We start from the raw sequence: 22,460 nt of genomic DNA, 5'->3' as shown, positions 1-22,460 counted from the left end.
TATAGATGGGGATTCTGAGAAAATAAATTCTCTTTTCTTCACTGAAAATGACAATGATGTATAATCTTTTTTTAAAGAGAGCTTTTCACTTGGAAATATGGGAACTATGAGATGTAGGCATGTATATACTTGTTTATCCTATTATGTGGATTGAATAAGGATGATAGATCCTACTGCAAAACGTAATAACCACGACCTTCAATAATGAGTGTTCTAATCTTTCCTCAATGAAAGGCTGATGATTTTAGAATGAACAGTCCCATCTCAGGTTCTCGGGCAGATTTGGCCTTGGCCAGATATATTCAAAGAGCTAGCAGTGGAAATGGTTGTGGCACCCTGTTACTTATACCATACACCAGTGCAGAATTTAATTCACCCTAAATTAACTAGAGTTTGGGGTTGATGGTGGTGATGATGAATATTCCTCGGAAAGACTGCTTGTTCTGTCATTCCCGTCCTTCTGTTTACCTTTGCTACAGTTCATAAGCAATAGGTAGTTTAAAGACAAGACAGTAACTTCACTTGCATTTAGACACCACAAGAGACCAGATATCTAAAAACACCCCCACATAATCACTGTCTTATGGAGCTGGGATCATCCCATGGTGAAAAAAACCCCTAAAGGTTAGAAACATTTAGAGACCAAAATAGTACATCATAAATTGCCAAATGTAGATTGTATAGGACTTTTAGGATTGAGAGAAAGGAGAAATTCTTGTAGGCTGAAGCTGCTTCTTGAAGATGGGTGTTGAATTACACTTTTAAAGGTGATGGGAAATTGGAGTAGAAAGTGGAAACTTGGTGAGGGAAAAGGATGGTAGTGTTCAGAAATGTGGTGAAAAGTCAGGTCTGCTGGAGACTGGGCAAAGCCTCTGAATCCCAGTGGCAAAATCTCTGAGCCCTCCCAACAAACAATACCTCAGTGCATCCCCTTTCATAAGTGAGTCACTCCACTGGTATTCCACATCTCTGGAGTTGTGGCCATGCATTCTCTTCCCTCTGTTATGGAAGATAAACATCCCTGATCTCAAAGGGCAACTCTCCCAGTGTGCTTTGGGTTCCATTTCTGTCACATTCTTAGAGAGTCACTTCCTCAGCTCTACCCTCCTGTCCCCTTCATAACCAGTGTTTCTGGTTCAAACCTGCTCTCTCATTTCCAACTAGTATCAATGACAAAGACACGTGTTGACTACGGCCCTCTACCCACCACTCCCTTTTTGTGCTCTTTCACAGAAAAACTTATTGAGTCAATATTGCCATTGTTCTCTTTTCCTCCCAGCTCAGCCTCTTTACCTGACTTCAGTTGAGTTCTTTTCTTACCAGTCCTCTGAAGCTGCTTTTGTGAAGGTCATGATTACCTCTGTATTGCCAAATCCAGTGGGCACTGGCTATCTGGATCTTTTTCAACCTCTCAGTGGATTTGGACACAGTTGGCTCTGCCTTCCTGACACACTTTGTTCTCTTGGTTTCCATGACACCACGCACTTGGTTATTTTTCTACTCCTCTGGCTTCCATATTGACTTTCCTTTTCCATGTCCATTTCCTTTCCTTCTTTTCTTCTGGGATGTCTCACAGCAGTTATACGTTCTGTATTCTTCTTGGTCTCTATATTTAGGTGGTGTCATCAAGTCTTCTTTCTTTAAATGTATATATTCTTTTCATCTAGCATAACTTCCCTCAAATTCCAGATTCATTTATGAACTACCTTGCATACCTTAATTGACTAATATGCCCTTAAAATTCAACATGACTAAGTCAGGACTTCTGATGGAATTTCTCTTCTCCTCTCAACCCTCTGTTCCTCTGTCTCAGTGTAGAGAATCACGATCTCTTATGTTCTATAGCCCATAGTCTAGGAGTCATTCCTCATTGCTTACTTTCTCTCACATCCATGAACAATTCCACAAAGTTCCTTTTGCCTCTACCTCCAAAGCATATCTGAAACCCATCCACTCCCCCACTTTCCATATCTACCACCCTATTTCAATCTGTCATTAGCTCTTTCTTCACCTGCTGCAGTAGCCTCCTGACTAGCTTTCATCAGACTGTTCTTTCTCCACAATCAATTCTCTGTGCAACAGTGATCTTTTAAAATATAAAATAGATCATACCACTATCTCTTTTAAAATACTCCAGATGAGTTGTCAATTGTACTCAGAATAAAAGCTGAGCTCCTGACCATGTCCTGAATGTCCCAGACCACTCTCCAACTCCCCATGGCTCTCCTCTTGCTTACCATGCTACAGCCACAGAAGCCTTCTTTCTGTAGCTTAAACACTCCAAGCTGTGCCTTCGAACTGGCTGCTGAATATTCCAGACACATGGCTGACTCTTTCTTATCATGTAGACATCAGCTCATAAGTTACCACCGTGCTGAGACCTTCCCAGATGACTGATTTTTAATTAGCTCTCTGCTTTTTTCAATTTCCCAATTACCTAATTATTGTCTCTTGTACCACTTGAAAAATTTCTTCAGACATTAAGTTAAACAAGAAAGAGGAATAAGATTGACAATGGAATAAACAGAAAAGAGGAGATTAATCTACCACTTGATTTGGTCTAGTTAATTTGTATTATTTGTCAATAAATAGAGTGAGAATTTAGAGGCACAATCAGATTGGTGACCTCTGAGCTTGGAAGTTACCTTTTGGGGGAAAAAAATAGTGTGCCCAGAAGTCCCATTCTCTGGTTTCATCAATAAAATTCGTCTGAAGCTATTTGTTTAATCTGCCTCAGTAGGAAACAAAACATTGAGGTATCTTAGTGTCTTTTCAAAGGGTCAGAAAATATCCACAACAATCTTCTGAATTATCTATAATTAAGGAGTGAGTCCATTGAAGCATTGGGAATTCCCAAATATTGCATATTAGGTAAGATACAAAAATAATGTTTGCAATATCACAAAAATGTTCTTCCTCACTTGCTTTCATAAGTGGATTCACAGTTCTTAAAGTTTTTCATGGTCCATATGGTGAGCTCATGAAGACTCACTAACATGAAATGTCTGTGGCAGTGTCCCTAGATACAGTCTTGCTTAGTGGTTGAGTAAGTTCTTGCCTGGTTTGTGAACTGATGGAGCTGAGTACCATTTAAATTTGTGCATTCTATAAATCTGGCCTAACATCTCTCTTGAGTCCCTGGAGCTGAGTTTTATTCCTGATTTTCAGAAACTAAGTTTGGTTTACAAACTCCTGGATGTATGTGCACGTATATGACAAGATTATATGGAATGTTGTCTGGGTTGGTGCAGCGAGTCACATAGAAAAGGGAACTTAACAGATTCTCTCTCCACCTTCTGAATCATCAGAGAAGGCTGATTTTTGTTTTTTACTTGATGAGGCTTAGGGTGGAAGAGACACCAAGCAAGCAGTTTGCTCAAGTATGATACTGAAACCATGCTCTGGTTAAAAGATGTACGGTCACCAAGATATTATTAGAAAATATATCACATTCAGATTTATTTTCAGTTACAAAGTTATTAATTACAGGAGTAAATTAAAAAGGGGAAAGATAAGAAAAAATGTAAAAATCCACCAATAAGTAAATGATTAAATGAATCATGGAATATCCATTCAGAAGTTTCTAGAATCATTAAATTCTGTTACAAGAATATAGAAACATGGAAAAAGTACTATAAGTATAAAAATCAAAGCAGTATAGCAAACTATTTATTATAGGAGCATATCTTTATGAGAACTATGCATAGAAAAAATATATTCATATGTGCAGTAAATGCTTATATAGCACTTATGTATTAATTAGGGTAGTGTAGGCAGTGGTAAGAAATAACCCGCAAAGCGTATAGTAGCTTCAACATCATAGTCCAGAGAAGATATTTGTGATTAGAGGAAGGCACCACTCCATATAGTGATCCAGGTTCCTTTTATCTCATGGATCTGTCACTCCCTAGGACCCTGATTCCTCTCTCGCAAAAGCTGATGGGGAAGACAGTATGAAGAAGGCAACTTGCTTCTGAACATTCTTAGCCTGCAGCATGTCATTGGTGAGAACTAGTCAGATGGCCCCACTTAGGGTGCAAGAGAGTCTGGGAAATGTAGTCCTTCACCGGGCAGCCACTTCCATCATGCCAAGGCAAAGCACAGATTTGTGCTAGGTTAGCTATTTCTGTTAAACTTAGTAAGAGGAATGGAACTAAATCAGAATCTAGGTCTCTGACTCTGAAATCTATGCTTTTACCTACCATGCTGTTTGGTGGCTAAAAACCTAATAGTTTCTCTACAGAGTACAAATGGTTAATGGGTTTCAGCAAAGCACCTCTAAACCATTAACTTTAATACCTTGGGAGGTTGTGTCATCCATTAGAAACTCTGGGTTGGTGTCAGTGCCTTCTGAGGTTCCCACTTTCCCCGGCTCCTGAGCAGTGAAAGCCCAGAAATCCTGCCTGGAGCCTCTCCCTAGGTAGAGTTTGAGAACAAGCTGCTGTCTTGCAAGTGAAATCAGCCCAGCTGCGAGGGTCCCAGGTCTCAGGTGAAGGAGCCAGAAGCTGTCCTTGAGGGTTGGAATTGATTGAGATGACAATTGAATTTGAGCTCTAAGACCTTGCTCAGTCTTGTTAGTTGCACCTTCCACCTTTTCTGAGGGCCACTGTGCAGACGTTCCTTCACTTTAGTAGGGAGAGACCCACAGTGTATTTGGTATTTGGTTCCCAAGCATCAGGGGGTTTCTTCTTCTTAGACTGGATATTTGGATTAAGACTTTTGACTGGTTTATCACCCAAAACATTCTCTAGAATGTTGCTATTGAAGTCATGAGTTTTAAAAGAAAAATCTGATAATCAGGGAAGGTTATTCCAGCAGATATCGCCCATGTCTTTTAGAAAAACTGAGAATGATGCAGCTATTGCTGCTGATGGTCTGTCGCTACTTTGTCATGATTTTTATGCTGAAGATTTTTGTACACATTATGTTATCTGATCTTTGGAAGAAATCTACAAAGCAGATGTTATGTTCATCATCATACTCATTATCATCTTATAGATTTAAAAACTGAAATTTAAAGAGAGGACGTAATTTGCTCAAGGTCATATACTTAATAAGTAGAGTCTAACTTCAAAGCCCATGTTCTTTTGCTGGATTGTTTGTTATTTTAATTTGTCCAGAGTCCATCTCCACTTGTCTTAATAGTCAAATTCCTTTGGGAGTTTACCTGTCTTACATCTTCTTGGAGTGAAGCTGCTCATTTCCCAGTATGAAAATGAAGGGAGTCAATCTTTCCATTCCTTCCTGTTCTCTGCATACCCCAATGGTAGAATGTGATCTAAGCATGGGCAACTAGATATTGAATCTCGGGTAAGATAAACAAGAATGAGGAGGGAGCCATCTGAGACAATAAAGTCTGTTATGGCACCCTTATGGCTTTCTAAATCATGGCCCTCTATTACCTCCTAGATTTCTGCTGGTTTCCAAGCCTGTTCTCTCAGACTTTAATAAGTCCTGTGATCCCTCAAGTATCTGTCTAATATACCTTCTCTTGGTTAAGTGGCCCAGAGTTGGGTTCTATTGCTTTTGACTAAGAGTACTATATTATATATTTGGATGCTCTTTGGATGCTATTTGTTACAAGTAACAGGAATTCCATACTTAAACTGGCTTAGACAACAAGGTGTGAATTAATTCCCATAAAAAGGGCAGGTAAGGTGTCAGGGATTTCTCCAATCCTGGTACAATGGGCCAATCCACTATTGCCCAAACTCTGATTATAAAATTCTTCTCCTTGGCTTTCTTACTTTTTTGTCTTAAAACTCATGGGAATGATGAGTCATAGTTGGACTCAGTGTTGATAATTAGAAGTCATAACTTGGAATGTATATCTCCTTAATGAGAAGCTGACTTATATTGTTTTTTTCTAGTAACAGTATGCCCTGTAAAACTTGAATCACACATTTTTACAGTCTTACTTCACAGGGGGAAATAGCATTAGGGTTTAGAGCTGGGGACATTTAAAAGAAGTTTTGTACTATTGCTTTTGTAAAACCTTGAATTATGAAAATTCAGTACAACGGCATATATTCAAAATGCAGAAAAAGAAAAGAAATAGTCTTATAGATTCAGACACATACAACACTAACTTTTTTAATTAACCAAATATCTGTAAATGGCCCTCATTTCCCAGATTCTCCCAGCAAGAGGTACGTAATGACTGCCTGATCTTTCTCTCCCTCAAGGAACTAAATGTGGCTGATTGCATTCTCTCCTGGGGAGCCTTTTAGTAGGGGGAGGAGTCTCTCTTTTTTTTTCTTTTGTATTAAGGACTTCTGGGAAAGAAATACTTTTCTAAATCATATATGTGAAAGTGACTACATTTTTCTTTCTTCTTTCTTTTTTTTTAAGAGAACTGTAAAGCATTCTTTACTTTCCAGACTAAGAGCTAGAAACATAAATACAAAGGTAAGAAATACGATGTTCCCATTTGAAAGTCTGGTTAGTTACAGAAAGAAGTTATAGAGGAGTAGGGGAGGGAGAGTAACACCAAGAGGAAATGACAACAGAGAAAAGTACAAGAGAGGACTTTCGTCTGATCTCTTTTTCCCACAGAAACACCAACACACACTGAGAATGCCAAGGAAGACAGGTTGCAGAATAGATGCACACGTTCCAAGGGGCACAATCACAGTGACCCATATGGATAGACAAGAGACATTCTTTGGAGTAACCTTACCATCTTGATAATTTTCAGGCTGTCAACATTTACTTGGGAAATTGTGTTGTGTTTTTGAGACCTTGCATATATGTGGGAGCAGAGATATCGAATTTCATGCTATCCTCTTTGCAGGTATTTAGGTGAAATCTGGAGGAACTCATTCTAAAAATAATGCCCTTTCTTCATCAGCTTCTTGATAGGAGAATTCATCAATGAAGAAGAAGTGAATAATGTCTCCAGTTTACAACTGACACGTTGATAGGAGTATTTATAAACAATTGGGGCTAAAATAGGTCCCAAAGTCCTACAAAACAAAATGAAAATTTTGTTCTTTGAAGACCAGAAGTTCTAGCTAAAACCACAAAGAAATAAGTTAGAGGCATCTGACAGTGATCCAGGCCAATGGGGCAGGGAAGTAGAATACAACCTAATATTGGGACCGAATAATTGCTTACATTTGATTTGCAAGATAAAACAATTTAATCTCCTTCAATATGTTTCAGAAACACATTGGAATAGGACTAAAATCTGGTAGAAATAGGAATACAATCTGGTAGAGATGTGGCCTAGTGCTAAAAGTGTCCCAGGAAACTAATGTTACTTTTTTAAAAAAAATGCAGCCTAAGAAACAAAAGTGGGTAATTTATAAATAATGGAAAGCTGCAGACTATCCCCCATGTGGGTCTTTCCTTTTCTTATTTTTCTATGCCAACAAAGATAATTTTCAGATATGTGACAGAGGATGGATGCTTTTACTTTTTTTTTTTTTTTTTTGGTAAAGGAAGCATAAAATGCACTGTTTCTTAAGCAACAGAATCACTATTTTATAATAAATACACAGCTCTCTTTGCAACAGAAAATGTCCATCTGCTACCACTGGGTTTGCCTTGCACAAAGCTGCTTTGAAAAAAAAAAAAAAACTGTATCATTAATTTAGACCTGCTGTGGATGTGAATACTTATAAGCAATCGGTTCTCCTCTAATCTACACAATGGAAAAATATTTTAATTAGTGGAAAATGCTCAAAGGAGTGACCAGGGCACTTTCAGCCATGACACTCACAGGACAAATTGTAATGGGAGATGTTTTAATGGAAACTTTTGGTTGGCCCTGACATTTTCTCCGATTATTAGCCTCACTTTTCCCTCCATTCATCTGTGCTTTCACTTTTGTTCCACATTGACCTCTCCTAGCCACTTAACCTGATAAAAGTAAAAGAATGTAGAAATCCTAACTTCATGATGACATACCCCAAATGAAGAGAATCATTTTAAGAATACGTTGTCTAGAAGGTACACGTGATGATTGTTCATTATCAGCGGAATGAATAAGGTATAACCTCATTTTTGATGTCACTGTTTCCTAGAATGCATCAGAGAGTCTGAAAAGGAAAGGCATAAAGAATTCGATTTACAGGTATCCCCCACTCTCTGGAAGTTCACAGTACTGTCACTTTGTTTTTATGAAAAACCTATGTTGGTACCTTTTTCCAAGAGGGTATACTTCTTGCTTTAAGCCATTCCTACTTATGAAATGTTCATAGGAATGCTCTACTTTCTTTCTTTCTTTTTTTAAGAGACAGAGAGAGAGTGAGAGAGAGCATGCACGCATGTGGGGCAGGGGGAGGGGAGAGGAGCAGAGAGAGAGAGGTGAGAGAATCTCAAGCAGAATCTCCCAAGACCCTAGGGCCCCACATAGGACTCCATCTCATGACCCTGAGATCATGACATGAGCTGAAATCAAGAGTTGGATGCTCAATCCAGTGAGCTGCCCAGGCATCCCAGGCATACTATACTCTTAAACAGCAGGGTGGGGGGGGTCCATATTTAGGAAGGAGTATGCTAGAGAGGCTCTCACGTACTAGGGTATATTGGGTGAGCAAGACAAGTCTTGCAAGGGGCACTAGTCTGATCTATTATTCCAAAAAAGGTTTGAAAATTATAATTCACCCAAATATCTTTCTATTGGCCAGGAATGTCTTCAGTTATTCATCCTTTTGGGTTTTGAAGCTTTTTATCCTTTCTTCAGATGTATCTTATCACCGCAGACGTTCTTTATCAGATCTCCTTCCTACTAATAATGTTTTATGTATGTAATATTTGCTTTTTTAAAAGTACTTCTTTGTAACTTATTTCCAGAATCCTATAATTTAAGATTATTATTACCATTTTACAGTTCAGAAGACTAAAGCTCAGAGTGGTTGCGAATTGCTTCTAGTCCAAAGCCTGATATTAGAGCCTGGAGCTTCTGGGTCCTGGTACAGGCTTCTCTCCCTCCACAATTTATGGTCAGAGCCTCCATGAAGGAGACTTGGGATAGGCTCACAGGCTTAGAGAGGGCAAGAAGCAAAACAAGAAGAGAGGGGAACAAAAGAATAAGGGGACCAGAGGTGGGAAGCTGAGGAAGATAACACTTTACTTCCCATATGAACCCTCAGCCGTCTCTTTCTTTGTACTCTGCGTGGCTATTGTCCATTCAGGAAAAACTCTGATTTTTTTTTCTTTTGTTCACAGCTGTTGATAATTATAAGTTGAACTCTTAGCTCTTTATTCCCTTGTGTGTGACCTTGAGCCAGTCACATAATCTCTTTAAACTCAGTTTCCTCATCAATAAATGAGAATAATGCTAAAAAAACTCCATCCCAGAGTCAATTCAGTGCGGCAAGGTATATAAGGCAACTCAGTAGCAACAGTGCCTAGAACACGGTAACGGCTCAATTAATGCTAATTGTCATTAATATATGTAATAGATGTTTGTCCGCTTCTGACTGCCTAATGTCTGAATTCCCTTTATATATTTGGCAGCTCATCGACATGCTATTCATTAGTGTTGTCCATCAGGTATTTCTGCTTCTTTTTCTGAGCATGAGGTAGAATTGTCTTTCCCTACACCCCACTTCCTCTTGAGTTTGGCTGTGGCCATGTTGCTTGCTTTGGCCACTAAAGTTTAAGCAGGGATGACACTGTCACTTCCAGTTAGAAGCTTTAAAGCACGGGTATACGTTTCACCACACTCTCCCTTTGCCATGATGACCTGCAGCTTTCCACATAGAGGCTGTCCTGTCAGCCTAGGTCCTTGAGTGAGAATGAGAAGAGGTCTCAGGTAACTAGTTACAGATTGGTAGTATGACTGAGGGGGAAGGAAAAAATAAAAAAAGAAGAGAAGAGAAAAGAAAAGAAAAAGAAACAAATATTTTGTGTTTAAGCCACTGAGATTTTTGGGGTGGTTTGTTTAGCAGCATAATTTGGCCTCTCCTATCACCCCACCCTCCGAGTCTTGGCAGAGCCCCATTCACATCCTGGAGGTACAAAAGGATAGCTACTTTTGTCATGTCTCTTATAGGCACTTGATCCAAAGCTGACCAATCAGTACATCCACCTAAATATATAAACTGGGAGCTGGAAATGAAAGAAATAGGGATAGTGGATAAATGATTCCCACTTATTCTGGTGGCAATAGCAATGCAGGAAATGTACATTTCTGGGAAAATCAGGGATAACAGGTATGGAAGTAACATCTGGAGTCTCAGGCCATTGGTGGAAATTTTTGTAAACTACTGTGCATTGTTTTCAGGGACATCAGAAGCAGAGTCCCCACTGGATGAGTCGTGCGGTAGGACTCTGGCCCTGGTTGGGGTGTGGTCTAGTATCCCTTGTTCCTGACCAATTTCCAGCCTTCCTAGGGACTCAACTCTGCAAGCAGCTGATATAATTTCAATTCATTCATTTTCTGATTAAATCAGCCAGAATGTAATACTTGCAAATAAGATTCCTGAGTAACACAATATATAAAATAATTTTAGGATTTTCTTTGTTAATGTGCAGAGTTATTTTAGTATATTTCTGGCAGTTTGAATTAGTTGCTCTGAATGCCATTGCTTGTCCATGCCAACAGTATACTTATTTTAGAGATGCCCACATTTTATTTCAGCAATTTCTTTTCAACATATTAAGTTCATGTTTTTTATAAAAGACTCTTAATGAATGAAAGTCCACATTTCACTTACAGTATCAATTATGTTAAAAATCTGATAGTTAAAACCATTTCTTTTACTCTTTCCTTCTGAAAGTATAAAGTGAGTTAATTGTCTTGTTTGTCTACTGACTGAAGCACTGTATGACTAAAAAAAGACTAAGGAATCTTTGACTGTTTTAAGTGAAGTTCACATTGTTCTCTTTATTTTGAACTTGGTTTTATCTAGACATGAAGTTGACCTAGAACAGCTCAGAGGTTTCTTTCCAGCTCCATGATTCCTAAGACCATGACTTAGTTACAAGAGTCAGAATTCCCACTGAGGGAGATTCCGTCAGTTTGTTGGGTAAGATGATTACTCTTCTAAACGGTTATTAATCTTGCCACAACTTGACAACTAAATGGAACTGCAACCTGTGCACTGAGGGACTGGGAGGAGAGAGACTCCATATAAGTGCCCAGCAGAGATGTCATTTTACATATCCTGGGTTCACTTTTTGAACTTGTTGGAAAAAAATCGGAAGGGCAAATTCATTCCCAGTGGCTGTACCAACGCTGTTGTTTCCTTGCTGAGGTTCAAATGCCAGAGTAACTCTGATGGCCTCTCTGCCACCCCTTTTTGTCTGCAGTTCACCAAGTCTAAAAAAGAAAATTAAAAACAACAACAAAGTCTGGAAACACAAGCAGTCGGAGAGCTAGTTAGCATGACTCAAAGTAGAGGAGAGATCAATGAGGATTTCCCCTGTTCTGCAGTATGTGTTTCTGGAAAAGTGGAGAAGAAAACAGTGAGGAGGGGAGAGGGGGTTATCCCAGGATCAGGTCCCTTCTATCGAAGGCTTAAATGAGAAAAAGCAAACTCTTGTGAAATGATGAGACTTGGAGCCATAATGTGAGCAGGTTAGATCCCAAAGTGTGGGTTAAGGTAACTGCTCTATGTGAAAGCAAAGGTTTTTCATTTCCAGAATCACCAGTTAATGTGTTTTACAATATTCTGACTCATGGGAAGTGAAGCTAAAGGAAGAAGAAAAAAAAAAAAAACTCCACAGTAAGCAATACACGGAATGTGAATGTAGAAACTTAAGGTTGATACAAGCCTCAAATGTTAGAGAACATAAGTTCTGGAAGCCAACCTCTAAGATCTGATTACTTGTCTAACTTGACTACCATATTTGTTCTGCACATATAAAGGAGCTGGATTGTGAGTCAGCGGTTCTCCCAGAGGATATGGGTGATATGAGAATGGTCGAAGATTTTTTTTTTCTTAGGAAAGGACTCTCCCCCTAATTTATAGACAGACTAAAGTCTGGAGACATCAAGTGACTTTCTAGAGGTCACACAGCTTTTCCAGAATAGAATCTGGAGTAGTACTCAGGCTCTGAGGATGAGAGACCCTCATGTCTTGGGCTTATCTTGGTTTCATTCACGTTGATCCCTTGTTGGGTACAATGGATGCTCTTCAGATAGCTGTCTGTTGAGATTCAGTATCAGGACCCACTGTTCCGCCTACGAGAATGTGTGACAGCCTGTCAGGGTCAATTTAAAAAACTGATAAACCTTTAACAGGTGTCCTAAAGCTCATTTTTTATCCTAAACTAACAGTTTATAAGGGAAATTTGAGAGATGCAGCATCCTGGAGGATTTACGTGCTGGCTCTGGACCCAGCTCTTCCAGGATGTAGGTTTCAATTCTGCCCCTTACTCTGTGTGTCGTCTTGGGAGTGATGATGTCCCTAAACCTCAGTTTCCTGATGGTAAGATGGAGATAATAACGGTATCTGCCTCCTCTGGTTGTTGGGAGGATTTATTCATATAAGGGAAGGATGTGCACAGTCTGAAATCAGAGTTTGATGAATAGTAGACGAAAGGAGAGCCAGGTGTAAAAAAATAAGTATGATACAGATTAAGAGAAAGGAGAGAGGATATTTGTCTTAATACTTATTAACTTTATTTTTGTCTTAATATTCATTGACATCTATTGCTTTTCCTTCCTCCACTGCTGAAATGCTTTTATCCCCCAAATATGCTTACCTTGGTTACTCTCTTTGTAGGCATCCATTGCACGCCCAACTCAAAAGCAGAGACTTTGGGAGATTCTTCTTCTTCTTTTGTTTTTTATTATTATTGTTTTTAATCTGTAGAAGTTTGCCCTTGAGAAAGTCAGCAGGAAAATGTAGCCAGAGATTAAGAAGTGGTGATTAGACCCATGGGGACCCAGCACAGCTAAGAGAAGACAGGCACCAACTGTGGTGAGAGATTTATAGTTAAAGAGCTGGAATTGGTCTTGGAGGTCATCCTGTTGACTCATTCATTTTAAAGAAGGGGGAAGGGAAGTCCAGAGAGGTTGCTCATGTCCCTGAGGTCTCAGAGCATTTTCACTCAGAGCACATCTCTTGACTTTTCCCTTTTCTATTTATCTTCCTTATTTCCATTTCATTTTTTTAAATTTTATTTTATTAAGTTATGTTAATCACCATACATTACATCATTAGTTTTTGATGTAGTGTTCCATAATTGTTTGCGTATAACACCCAGTGCTCCATTCAATACGTGCCCTCTTTAATACCCATCACCAGGCTAACCCATCCTCCCACCCCCCTCCCCTCTAGAACCCTCAGTTTGTTTCTCAGAGTCCATAGTCTCTCATGGTTCGTCTCCCCCTCCGATTGCCCCCCCTTCCTTTTTATATTCTTTGGAATGTTTCCCATGCTAGATTGGTACAAGCGTTTGGAGCTTCTACATCAATTGGTTCCTTCCTTTGGATCTCTTGTGATTTTTGTAGGACCCCCCCAGGGTGATTGCAGGCCAGATATTCTGGACAAATGAACCTCTTGCTGGTGGCTGCTGCCTCTTTCCTGTCCCTGAAGTTGGCAAAGATTCTCCACCAGGGAGTGGAGTCTGGCCTGTGTCTGTGACTATGAATCTCCTCCTGTTTGGCCATCTCTTACCTTGACCCCATCTCCTGACAGCCTCTGAAAGGCAAGTTAACCAACAAGGACAGCACCTGAAACTAGTTGAAGAGGCTTCTCTTCCAAACGAGAGGCGTTCATTCTATCATTGGAAGACTTTTCCAGCTAGTAGGAAAAAGTGTTTATAGGAGGGGCAAACCCCGGCTAACAGATGCACCCATGAGTGCAAAGATGGGTACCCCCACATCCCTTATGCACCCACCAGAGAGGGATGGGTCTGGAGGTGAGAACTTTGACTTTTCTCTTTAAGGCCTTAAATCTACAGTGAAAAAAGACCTGGAAAACAAGCTTTGCCAGATGGGTGTCAGCTTTGTAACGTCTAAACCGTTTGTCCCCACAGCACCCAGTGTGTAGGGAATGGCGACAGCTGCTCTTGGGTGGTGGCAGGGTTCCTCTACCAGCTGTGCCTTAGACGAGTGACGCTCAAGTTTTAACATCATCCGAATCACCTGAAGGTTTGTAAAATAGAGATTGCTGGGTCCATATCTAGGAGGTACCCGGGGATTGGCAGTTCTAACAAGCTCGCAGGGGAGGCTGTTGCTGGTGCCCTGGGAGTGACACCTGAAGAACCATTGCTGTAGGAGAAAGAGTCCTGTGCTTCCTGAACTTTCTGCCTAATTCCCTGCCTCAGCTACTTTCCTTTCACCTTCAGCTGCTCAGAATTTCATTCCAGGGCATATGTGCTTGCAAATTCTCTTTGCAACTTGAAGTTTTACCCCTCTCCAGACACTTATTCTACAGTGGGGCATTTCTGACTAGCCAGTCTGCACCTTAGACATTGCAGGTAAACACTGTGTGTCCAGAACCCTCCCCAGTAACTCTGTGCCTGCATTGATGTGCTTGGAGACTTTTGATTTATGTAACTGAAGAAGGTGGATGGATGAAATTTATTGTAGGTAGGCTTCTCAAGGGAAAAGGGGTATGTTATGAGGAGTGGCCTTTTCTCTATTCTCCAGTGGGCTCCTTGGACTGGGTTTTAAGAAGGCTGACTATCTGGGGTCTTTTGTGGCCAAAGCAACCTTGAAAAAGAAAAGCAAAGCTGGAGGTATCACAATTCTGGATTTCAAGTTATATTACAAAGCTGTAGTGATCAGAACAGTATGGTACTGGCACAGAAACAGACACATAGATCAATAGAACAGATAGAAAACTCAGAAATGAACCCACACTGTGTGGTCAATTAATCTTCAACAAAGCAGGAAAGACTATCCAATGGGAAAAAGTCTCTTCCACAAATAGTGTTGGGAAAACTGGACAGCAACATGCAAAAGAATGAAACTGGACCACTTTCTATACCAAACACAAAAACCAATTCAAAATGGATTAAAGACCTAAATGTGAGACATGAAACCCTAAAAATCCTAGAGGGGAACACAGGCAGTAACCTCTTTGACATCAGCCACAGCAACTTCTTTCTAGACATGTTTCCTGAGGCAAGGGAAACAAAAACAAAAATAAACTACTGGGACTTCATCAAGATAAAAAGAAGGAAATAATCAACAAAACTAAATGGCAGCCTACAGAATGGGAGAAGATATTTGCAAATGACATATCTGATAAAGGGTTAGTATCCAAAATATATAAAGAATGTATAAAACTCAACACCCAAAAAATGAATAATCCAATTAAAAAATGGGTAGAAGACATGAATAGACAATTTCTCCAAAGAAGACATACAGATGACCCACAGACACATGAAAAGATGCTCAACATCATTCATCATCAATATGCAAACAAATGTAAATAAAAACTACAGTAAGATATCACCTCACTCCTGTCAGAATGACTAAAATCAACAACACAAGAACAACAGATGTTGGTGAGGTTGTGGAGAGAGGGGAACCCTCTTACACTGTTGGTGGGAATGCAAACTGGTGCAGCCACTTTGGAAAACAGTATAGAGGTTCCTCAAAATGTTAAGATAGAACTACTCTCCAATCCAGCATTGTACTACTAGGTGTTTGCCCAGAGGATACAAAAATACTAATTCAAAGGGACACATGCTCCCTGATGTTTATAGCAGCCAATATAATAACCAGATTATGGAAAGATCCCATGCCTGTTGACTGATGAATGGATAATGTAAGATGTGGTGTACACACACACACACACACACACACACACACACACTGGAATATTACTCAGCCATCAAAAAGAATAAAATCTTGATGTTTGCAATGATATGGATGGAGCTAGAGTATAATGCTAAGTGAAATAAGTCAGAGAAAGACAAATGCCATATGATCTCATTCATATGTGGAATTTAAGAAATAAAACAAATGAGCAAAGGGGAAAAAAAAGAGAGAGAGAAGCAAACCAAGAAACAGACTCTTAACTCTAGAGAACAAACTGCTGGTGACCAGAGGGGAGGGGGATGGGGGCATGGGTGTGATAGGTGATGGGATTCAGGAGCGCACTTGCTGTGATGAGCACCAAGTGCTGTATGGAAGTGTTGAATCACTGTATCATACACCTGAAACTAATATAACGGTGTATGTTAACTAACTGGAATTTAAATAAGAAAACAACGAAGAAGGCTGAAAGAACTGTTCAGTGAAAATTTCTGTGGCATTCTAGGCACGAACAGACTTGTTCTGGGCCTGGGCAAGTGGAGTGGGTCTTTCATACTCTGAGACCTGTTAGGCATTAATTAAGGGCTCTTCAAGGGGGCACCTGAATTTTGAGGTGCTTCAAGGCTCTCCCTTCCAGGAGCCTGAGAGAGGTCGTAAAAATACTTGCTGGCCCGTGGTATGTAAAACACCCCAAGGGGAGGACAGGAGACAAACAAGCTCAAAAGCCATCCTGGGGAATCTGGGGGGGCCGTGACCTTGCTGATACAACACGGAGACCGCTAGCAAGTAAAGAAAGCCTGTTGGCAAGGGGGTGCCTGAGAATCCTTGAAGACGTATGTTTATTTGATTTTGATGACAACTCATCCCACTTGCTGGGGAAACTGTTTTCATGCATCTCTGAGGTGGAGAGGGTTGTCTGGCCTAGACTCTCCTAAGAAGCCCTTTTTCTGTGGCTGTTAGTGGTATGGGATGCCTGGCTTGCTTGCTAAGCAATCTGTGTGAAGACTGCCAACGCAAGGCTCCTTCAGGCTGAGGTTAGCAGCTATCTGGCTGTGTTGTGGGATTCTTTCTCAGGAAGGGCACCCAAGGGTGGCATATTTTGTGGGACGGCCTGCCAGCTTCTTCTCATGCTTCCTCTCCTTTATCCGGCATCACCAGGTGCCCCCCTAGAGCCGCGAGCTGGGAATCAGACGCATCCACAGTCATGAATTTTGCAGCATCATTTTCATGTTTAACCTTCCTCTGCTTCTCTTATTCTCAGACAGATGCAGGCAAAGCCATTTCCGTAGAAGTTACTGTGCTGCTGAACAAGGCTGGGATGGTGATGAAATAATCATTAGGACTCTTTGAGTCTTCCTCCCCAGGTCTCTTTTTTTTTTTTTTTATTTTTTTAAAGATTTTATTTATTTATTTGAGAGAGAGAATGAGAAAGAGAGAGCACGAGAGGGGGAAAGGTCAGAGGGAGAAACAGACTCCCCGCTGAGCAGGGAGCCCGATGCGGGACTCGATCCCGGGACTCCGGGATCATGACGTGAGCCGAAGGCAGTCGCTTAACCAACTGAGCCACCCAGGCGCCCTCCCCAGGTCTCTTTTAAGAAGGGCATTTTGAGCCCTGGTGTTAAAAAGACACTTTATCAGTAAATATATCGTGGATTTTTATTTCACCCCTGGCCTCAAGACCATATTATGGTTTATCTTCCGTATCTGTACTGAAGTACTAATGCTGTGCATTTCTATTCTGTGGAAACAGTACTGATAATGGAATCCGATCTGGCCTTCAGTTGTGGCCTCCAACTTACAAACTAGGTGAGCTCCCCTGTGACATGGGCCAAGATTGGTTTTGCTTACTCAGTACAGTCATTGTGAGGGTCAAATGCAGAGAAATCTACTTGTGAGACTGTTAAGAGCAATACGAAATAAAGAATTTAGAGGATAGAAAATACCACATAATTATCTATTATATCAGGCCATTGTGATCAATATCAGCACATCCAACTAAAAGGGCTCACTCTCTGCTCTCTAGATGATTTTTGTATCTAGATAGACCAAATCCAGATGATCAAATCCAAATGATTCTTCCAAGCTACTTAATTCTATGAAATGTATCGCAGCCCTCTGAATTGTGGTTTTGGTAAATTTGCCTTTTCGAACGTGATGAGGATTATAGCTAACACATACATGGAAAGGTTCCTGCCACCCAATCAATGATATTTTATTATCCTTTTATTTTTTGACTATTGCCAACTACAAAGGAAATCTGTGGTACTGTATGGAACAAACTCTTATCTGGCAGGAAATGCTATTACTAAGACACGAAATTCAATTATGGAATCTCTGTCATTGGCTCAAGTAACAGTGATTCCATAAAGAGCTGCTGAGTTTCCCTGAGTGTGGGGGCAGGTGGGGGGGAATGCTTCAGAGACAAACCATCATTGACTCTCGAACATTGACGTCTCTGGTTTTTGTGAACAGGGTCCCATTGTTAGGTTACCTGTTGTTTTGCCCCCTAGGCTTAACATTTATCTCCCTACAGAGCTGCCTACTCCTGCCCTCGTGACATTAATAGCACAACCTTTGTAGCCATTATCTGCAATAAACAGAACACAGTGTCATCTCTCCTGTGAACCCTTCCCTTGGTAACAACCATGCCCGGGGCTCCTTCTTCCATAACTCACTTTGCAGTTACTGCCTGTCACTCAAGAAATTCTTATCTGTAACTCAAGTAGCACCTTATCATTCTTTTCTTGAATAGTCTAGAACACACAACACAGTCCGGTAAATATACACACACAGCTTGAATTTTCTTTCTTTCTTTTGTGTATTAACCTCTCCAGGTACATTCTGAGTGCTTTCTGGAGAGGCCATGACTTTCCTACCTCACAGAGTTAATGCAGAGCTGGCAGCCCAGTGGGGGGCACAGAGTAGGGATTTGGTATGAATTTGTTGTCTGATGGGAAGGGAGCAGTGGTTTCTATGGTGAATATCTGCCTGTTTCATGCTATAGGCTGCTGCTAGATTTGAGTTTTCTCAGGAGGTAGATCAATTGCTTTGCTCTATTGAATACTTTCTAAGGGTCCTTACAGATGTTTGTTTGATAAATGCTAGTATTTCAGGAGAACAGTGGGTACCAGATGGGGATTCATATATTAAAATACTTGTTTTGAAGGATGCCAGACACAAAGGAGCACATACAATATTATTTCATGAAGGGGCGCCAGGGTGGCTCAGTCAGTTAAGCGTCTATCTTTAGCTCAGGTCATGATCCCGGGGTCCTGGAGTCCAGCCCCACATTGGGCTTCCTGCTCAGGGGGGAGTCTGTTTCTCCATCTACCTCTGCCTCTCCCCCCCAACCCCACTCATGCTCTCTCTCTCTCACTTTGTGAAATAAATTAATAAAATCTTTAAAAAAATATTACTTCATTTAATAAGCACCCCAAATAAGCAAAACCGCACCTTTGCCTCTATCCTGGGAGGTGCAGTGACTGGCAGAATATGAGAGGAGGTTTGTGGGATACTGTGATATTTTATGTCTAGGTCTGGAGAATGGTTGGAGAGGTGTGTTCAACTTTGTGAAAATTCATGCAGCTGAGTACTTATAATCTATGTGCTTTTGTTCCTGTATATTATTTATTAATAGAAGACAAAAAATCTCATTTGTGTTCTCTCATTTATTTTGGTAGTACAAGAGTAAAAGCAATGTCAATTTGGGTTCAAATAGAGATGACGTTATCATGACCTCCGCTAAATGCTGTCTGCTCCACAAACCTTGGGAAAGAGAACTTTTGCTTGTGTGGGATGTGTCTAGGACTTAAAAACATGGTTTCTAGAGAAGTGAAAGTCAGCTGGTGAACAACCTGCAGTTTGTCTTGCCTGGACACCGCAGAGGAAATGGCAGGGGACTCTTCTCGATCACCGATTATGAAAACAGCCATCAGTGGGTCAGACAGCTAGGTCCTAGCTCAGGTCTGCAAGGGCTTGGCTGTCTCACAAATGCACAGCTTTTGTGGAGAATGTTGGCAAGGCATTTGCCCATTCGTTCACATATGCAAACCTCATGGTTTATTAAGGGAGACAAAATACGTACTTGTGGCTTAACAGTCTAACAGCATATTTTTGCTAAACACATTTTTTTTTTTTTTTGGTGAATAACAAGTCATTTAAAATGTTTCTTCTCTTTTTGGAAGGGTCTGCACACAAGCTTTGGTAACACTATTTTTTGTTGCTTATTGCCAATTCTTTCCTTGGGGAGAGAAGTATTGAATGCCATGATAAAACACATTTTGCACCCACATGACCAGGCTCCAGTATCAGGGTTTTCCCAGTTTTACCCTGGGACACCTGGGATGGTGTTTTTCAACTATGCATCAGAACTACCTGTGTTACTTATTAAAGAAATATGAATTTCTGGGCCCCAGTCCACATAATGAATCTCCAGTGGGCAGGTCCCAGGATGCTACATTTGAAATAAGCTCTCCTGTTGATTATTTTTATTTTTTAAAATATTTTATTTATTTATTTGAGAGAGAGAGAGCACACAAGCAGGGGGAGGGGCAGAGGGAGAAGCACACTCCCCGCTGAGCAGGGAGCCCAACGTGGGGCTCAATCCCAGGACCCTGGGATCATGATGACCTGAGCTGAAGGTAGATGCTTAACCAACTGAGCCACCCAGGCACCCCTCTCCTGTTGATTTTTAAGCACAATGAAATCTGAAAATCATTGGCCCAATAGCTACTGTCAGGTGTCAAACATACTCTAGGGGGTGGGGGGATGTTGACCCAGGAAGCTTCCCAAGAATTTCTTGGAAAGAACTTGTGTTTTTGTCTTAGAGAGCCTCTAACCTTAGGTGGGGAATTTGTCTTAAAGACAAATTTGTCTTAGAGAGCCTCTAACTTTAGGTGGGGAAGATGTGCAAAATGTCCATAGCTTGTCTTCTGGGGCAGAGTGAGAGAAGAAGTTCTTTGTGCGTAGACAGAGAGCCTGGCAACCTTACCTTTCCAGTGTTTGCACCTCTATCCTTCTGTATTGGCAGGAATTCTGACGTCTGCATTTCCTTTGAATCAGAAAATTGTCCTTTTCTGTGCATTTCTTTTTGCCACAGCAGGCTTTCTAAAAGAACAGTGCTGCCTTTCTTTTTGTGGATTGTTTTCTTTCTTCCCAAAAGACATTTGAAAGTCTCCTCCCCTGTGAGTTTTGCTCAGTTGACTTTATTACAAGGACACGTCACTAAAAGTACATTTAGTTAAGGTGGGGGGGGACTTTGTTGGAAAGTAGCTAGAAATAAACTGTGAGGGAAAAAGATTACCTCTGGTATAAATAAGCATTTCTTGGGCTGCAAAGAATAGCCCAAAGCAAACTGGTTGGTTTCTTCCATTCCCAGAATCAGCATAGGTATTGGAATTAGGAGCATCAAGAACATCAGAATATTGTCTCGTGATTTCACTATTTTCAATCTGAACCTTGCAATCTGAGAAGCTCTGGGGGAAGAAGGTGTTCAATTTTTCTTTGGTGAATTAAAAAAATGGCTGATTTGCAAATGAAATAAGGAAGATGTCAGATCTGAGAAACAATTTCTAGGAGCTATAGACTTGGGAGTTTGGGTCCTCCATGGAAGGTTCCTGGTTTGGCCACATATAATCCAACTACATGGAAGTATTAATAGCAAATATAAGTGTGAACCAGCCTAGAGATGCCAATGGGCACTTGTCAAGGAAGGTTAATTATAATCTAAAAGTTTTAATATATGATTTTGAAAATTTCCAAAAACTAGGATGTCAACTGGGGGCAATATCTGATGATACTTTCAAATTATGGTAACTGAGGTGTAGGAGGTGCATGCTACTGGCATCTTGTGGACAGAGGCTGGGGATGCTGCTAAACATCCTACATGTACAGGATATGCCCTCTACCCTCTAACAAAGAATTCTCTGTCCTCAAATGTCAAATTGTCAGGTTGACTGTGAAAGCAGGGTACAATACAGTTAAGATTATGTTGGGAAGGACATTCCCAGAATTACAGTGGCTCAGAAAGCTGTTTCACTGATCTTAATAAGTCCCTACATTGGGGAAATGTCAAGCCTGCAACCTAAAAAAAAAAGATTTGTGTCTTAACATGACAAAAAGAAGAGAGAACTCACAATTTCTATTTTTGTTTCCATTGTCTCAAAATGGAAAAGCATTTCCCAACTGAAAGGAAGAAAACTAAAAACAAAATAAAGCATATTGTGGCCTAAGAAATCTGACAAGTAAGTAAAAGAAGATTCAGTAGATTTAAAAGAATTCAAGTATCTGAGAATAAAAAGAACTATGTCTCTATAATGCTGACAGAACTTAGAAATGTGATTTCTGAGTCTCAGCATCATTGTCAGTAACCTCTGAGGGCTCATAAATAAGTTCCAGAAAAATGGAGACAGTCAAATAATTCCATTATTCTCACAAAGGCTAGCTTCTGGTTGATATAAACTGGCAACCTTGACATTTACAACCATGCAACATTCTGAAATAGATCATTAAATTGTTTATGTATCTTTAGAAAAGGCAAGGATCCATAGCCACCTGTGTGTATTCATTAAGAGGAAAATATTTCAGGCTGACTTTAGTTCCTTTATAGATACCTTTATGAGGATGGTAGATCCAAGGAGCTCTCCAATTACAATTTTTCTTGAGGTCAGCAAAGCTAGTTGTAGCTAGTTTTATGGATCTACGTCTGCCCATTTGGAGGTCTCTAGTGGGCTTCCGCAGGCTTCAGACTTTGGTCCTGCTTTTTTTTTTCTTTTTTCTTTTCTTTTCTTTT

Source organism: Leptonychotes weddellii, chromosome 1, assembly GCF_054177405.1.
Source record: "Leptonychotes weddellii isolate Sample4059 chromosome 1, ASM5417740v2, whole genome shotgun sequence".
NCBI lineage: Eukaryota > Metazoa > Chordata > Mammalia > Carnivora > Phocidae > Leptonychotes > Leptonychotes weddellii.
Note: the sequence above shows the minus strand (reverse complement) of the source record.